Source organism: Cryptomeria japonica, chromosome 11, assembly GCF_030272615.1.
Source record: "Cryptomeria japonica chromosome 11, Sugi_1.0, whole genome shotgun sequence".
In the NCBI taxonomy this organism is placed as follows: Eukaryota; Viridiplantae; Streptophyta; class Pinopsida; order Cupressales; family Cupressaceae; genus Cryptomeria; species Cryptomeria japonica.
The window spans coordinates 80,929,500-80,935,020 of record NC_081415.1 but is presented as its reverse complement, the minus strand read 5'-3'; positions in this window follow the sequence as shown (position 1 = coordinate 80,935,020).

Genomic DNA, 5,521 nt, shown 5'->3' with positions numbered 1-5,521 from the left:
TGATTTCTAGAGAAATCAGGAGACATATACTGAGTATGTAAGTATGTATATATCTTATTATACCATGGGGATTCAGAACCCACAATTACACATACATATTCTGATGAGGGAATCTCATATGCCGATATCATCATTTGTTCTACAATAAACTCAAACTAAGTTTCATTATTAGGCATATTTAGTAGAGACCCTACTGTAGCCATGACGTCGGCTACCTTGTTCTGTATCCTTGGAATCTATTCAAAAGTGATGTTACTGAAATGTTCTTTATAATATTCTACCATTTGTTTATAAGGAATCAACTTATCATCTTTTGTGTAATAGTCATCATTGATTTGATTTACAAACAGTTGTGTCACCGTAGAGTTGTAATTCTTTTATCCTCCACTGTACAGCGGTACAAAGTCCTATGATGAGAGCTTCATATTGAACTATATTTTTTCATACAGGGAAAAATTATTCTGAATGAATTAGGCATAGAATCACCTTGAGGGGTGATGAAAAGAATCCCAGCTCCAACTCCATGATTTGTATAGGATCCGTCAAAGTACAATTTCCACATGGTGGATGCTGTCAATGTAAACACAGATTCATCAGGAAAATCTATTAGTAGCGGGTGACTGTCTTGTAAGGGAGCCTTTGCTAATTGATCTTCTATAATCTGGCCTTTGATTGCATTTTTGTCCACATACTCTATATCAAACTCACTTAAAATCATGACCCACTTATCCAATCTTTCAGTCAATGTTGCTCCGCCTAACAAATATTTGAGTGGATCAAAGCGTGCGATGAGTTGGATTTTGTGACTCAGCACACAATGTCTAAGTTTTTGAGATGTGAAGATCACTGCTAGACATGCTCGTTCTATAGGAGTGTAATTATGCTCATATCCAATTAGGGTTCTACTTATATAGTAGATTGCTCTCTCCTTTCCTTAATCATCATGTTGTGCCAACAAGGCTCCTAAAGATGAATTTGTTGCTGATATATAATAATAGGGGATTTCCTTGAGTAGGTGGAACTAATACTGGAGTATTCATAAGATAATCCTTTAAATCTTGAAAAGATCTTGGTACTATTTATTTATGGTGAAAATGGATAACAACAATATTGAAAGACTAAATGAATTCAACCACAAAACCCTAGCCTAACAACAACAAAGATCCACCATAACATATGAAGATTACCTAAGACAATGCAAATCAAATGAAAGCACAAAGATTATACTATCAAATGTCCAATAGGGTTTGACTTTCCATTCTTCCTATCTCCATTGATCTTGCTTGATATATTTGCTCTCAGATTTTATGTGCACAAGAGCTCAACAAAGAACGGAAATGTGGTTGCAAGTGGGCTTGATTGCATATGCAAGTTCGAAAGTGTAGTCGGGGCTGAATGCATAGTTGAGGGTTTGATAATGAAGGAAGCATCTCCTTATATAGAAGACGCTATAAGAAATGGAGGGATAATATTAAGAGGTGTAAAAGATAAAGGGTCGGCTATGATTAGAGGGTAGGTAAAAGAAATAATAAAATAATGAAAGGAGTAGGTAGTGTATGAATTAAGAGATGAATGACATGTGTCATAGGTGGAAAAGGCTAATGAATTAATTAATTAAATAAAGATTTATTTAATTAATAGAAGAAGTGGCATAATTAAATAAATAAAAGTATTTATTTAATTTAGGAAAAAGGATAATTTAAATAAATAAATGTATTTATTTAAATGAGAAATAAGGCTAGAAGAGGATAAATGAATTAATTAAATAAATTTTTTTTATTTAATTAATAGAAGAATTAGGCTAAATTAATTAAATAAATAAAGATATTTATTTAATTAGACAAGATAATATTAGGTGTCTACATTTTGCCCCTCTTTGAGACAATGCGGCTTGTCGCATTGTTTCAAAGAAGATAATATGAACTGATACAAAGTTGCCCCAAGATGGGAATGATATGCCCCGTCAAGAGATTGGATGAAAATGTCTGGAAAGATCGTAGACAATCTCTCGATAAGAAAGAAAGGCTAGAATGGCTGACCGAATAGGAGAGAGTGACAGAGTCATGGGATAAAGAAGACTAACTCGGGAAATGAGGGCTAGGGCTAGGACCAGGGCAGTCTATAAGATAGACCACGAGGGGAATACATCCTCATTATCATCCACACATCCAAGAGATCAGAGTGCAGAGAGAGAATAGAGTAGCAACAGTCAGCAGCGATGGCATTGGTGCATAGATTCGATCGCGTTTGCCGATTTCAGAGGCCAGCAGATGCAGGAGAGCTGGTGAGTACCGTAAAACCTCCTTGTACTTTGGTGCATTAAATGTTGTCATAAATGCATGCTGGGTAGGGTAATATGTCTTCAAGGCCAAATCAACAGTTCTATGATGAACATACATTGTCGATTGGATAAGCTGCTGAGAGGATACACTCAAGCAGGTCCTCTAGGGAAGACTAGGATAGATCGAGGCATTTTGTCATGAACAGTGAGTACCAAGACAAAGTACTTTGTGATGAACAGGGAGTACTAATATATGAGCAGCACTTTGTGATGAATAGGGAGTGCAAATATGAGCAGCACTTTGTGATGAACAGGGAGTGCAAAACACGTAGTACTTTGTGATGAACAGGGAGTACCACTAGGATAGATAGCAACACTTTGTGATGAACAGTGAGTGTCACTAGGATAAATAGCGCCATATGATAAATATAAGCACTAGGATAAAGAGAAGTATTTTGTGATGAATAGGGAATGCTACTATGATTGACATGATTGATTTGCTTGACTGCAGGAGTACCTACCTATGCTAGAGTCACGGGAGAGATTCCCATCGACTCAGAGGTTACGACCAGAGTTGATATTTGAGGACAAAGCCGCGATTGAGGTTATGGGTCTGCGATTTATTTTGTATGTGCCTGAGTTTCAGGTGAACATGGGGTTGCTGACTGCATTGACTGAGAGATGGTACTCAGAGACTTGCACTTTCCATTTGTTGGTGGGTGAGATGACAATCACCTTAGAGGATGTGTACAGGATATTGAGGATACCGATCGATGGGGAGTTAGTTCCTTACAATCAAGACAGAGATAGGGATGCACTGAGACGAGTGTTTCAGGATCCAGGACTAGAGATGAGGGTTGGACACGTGGCATGGGTCACGATGACACAGATAGGATTGGCGCTAGCAACGGTGCTGGTAGGAGTGATCAGTGGGTTCCTCTATCCAGATAGGGTGACATGAGGATTGGCTATGTAGCCGTATATATTTTGACATCATTGTATCATGACACTTATGATTTTTGATATATATATGAGATGATTCATCCTTGCAGCAGCTATATGCATGTGTACCTATGTGATGCTTCTATATGTTTCATGATGTAATGCTTATGATATGGATGCAAATATGTACATGATGAAATGCAATATTTTTGTTCTTTTATGTTTTAATATGTTATGCAAATGCAAATGTGAATGTATACAATGTAGATGAATATGACAATGAAAATAACTATTTACATGATGAGAATATAAAATGTGCTAACATGTGTTGTGTGCAGGATGTGATGCAATTGTGATATCTATATGTATGTATCAAATGCTTATATGTGGTAATGCAGGTGAAACTACATGAGATGCAAATGTTTTTGTTGTGTCATTATACTTAGTCGTGTGATAGCAGGATACACGGACTCAAGAAGGACGATGGAAGTCAATCAAGAAAGGGGGATGAAAGATAGAAGATATGAAAGTGAAAGAGCTTCTTGTGCGTTATCATCATTGAGCTTTATTATGGCAAAATAGGTTATGACAATCGAGGCATATGTTTGACTCAGAAAGTCATTGTACCAATTTGCATGGAGATAAGATAGTTGCAAACAAGGAATGCCCCAGTTCATACTAGACTCACATTGTCCTCATATCCTTGGACAAGTCATAGCATTACTAAGAGACAATCCATAGACAACAAAATAAAAATAGGTGACGATACCCCATCCTCATCTTTCTAGTCAAAGACATCCTGGAGATAGAATCTCTAGTTAGAGACATCCTGGAAAAGCTAAAAGACATGTCACCAAAAATAAAAAATAAAACCAAGACTCGACACCAACATCCACTGTAGTCCTCAAGTTTAGTGTCTCTTGTCACTTGTACAAGTCTTATTTGATTGTGGTCACAATGTTTATTTTCACAAAAAGGATAGATAGCACTGAACCATAATGTTGTCCGAGTCTATTGAAAGATTTGATTTGCTGAAGCCCATTGTTGCTGTTGTGTCTCATCTGAAATTGACTGAATCCATGAAACTGATACTTTATTGCGGAGAAGATGAAACTTTATTGCGGATCGATGATGTAAGTGTTGCTTTATTGTGGATTGTGCGCGGATAGACTGAAGAAAAGTGGAAGAAATTGTACTCCTCGAAACATGTGATGTTCTCAGTTCCACACCCATCACTAGACGTAGGATTTGCCTTAGCCACAGATAGGAGCTGATTTATTATGGATGGAAAGGGTTGTGAAAAAGAATGTTTATTATGAATGGCTAACCAATCTTGGGTAGATCAATAACAAGCCATGATGGGAATGGGTAAGTTTATTGTGGATGTATAGGCTGTGAGTGTGTGCAAAGTGAAAGGATGAGATGGAATCTTGAAGGAGGGAGGAGCAATGTCCCTACACATGGCATTGGTGACCCAGTTTTCACCATGGTACTTGCCCAGGGCGCTACTGAAGTGGTTTTCACCATTGGACGAAAAGTTTTTTCTTTACTTTTTTGATTTTTTTTTTGTGTCACGAGGCGCTTGTTTGCCAGGTTTTCACCAAGTAACAATTTTGTATGTTTTATGATTTTTTTTTTGTATTTTTGAATTAGGATACTCTGAAGAGCTATGTGTAAAACCTGCAAAGGTGCATGCTGTTGATAGGATCCTCCAAAGGTTCACCCTCTGTGGTTGAGAGCTGATATGCACCAGATCCATATACTGCTGTGATGATGTAAGGACCAAGCCAGTTTGGTTCGAACTTGCCCTTCTTCTCTCTGTCTTGTTGATTTTTAGGATTTTCTCTGAGGACCAAGTCACCTACCTCAAATGTATGAGGCTTAACCTTATGATTGTAACTGCAACGTTCCTTGACTGAATGATGTGTATCTCAAGTGATTGTCTTCCTTGATGAAGAAACTGAGATAGAATTACTAGTGTGTGGACTACACAGGCCCGTATGCGTGTCACCTGAAGAGGTTTGGACATCACTGATAACAAAGTCCTTCAAGGAAGCTCCATTAAAGGTCCATGATGTATCACCAAAAGGGGAAGGATGTGCGGAACAAGTGGATGAGTGATGAAGGCTTATGATTGTGAAAAGAAGTGAAAGTAGGATAGCATGATGGAGACTTAGGATCAACAAGTATGCTTTTTGACTTGAAATTTTAGAACTTTTGCCCCCAGTTATTTTGGTATTAGGGGAGATCAACTCTTGCTCTTTTTCTTGCATAGGATTTTTATCCTTGACTTTGATT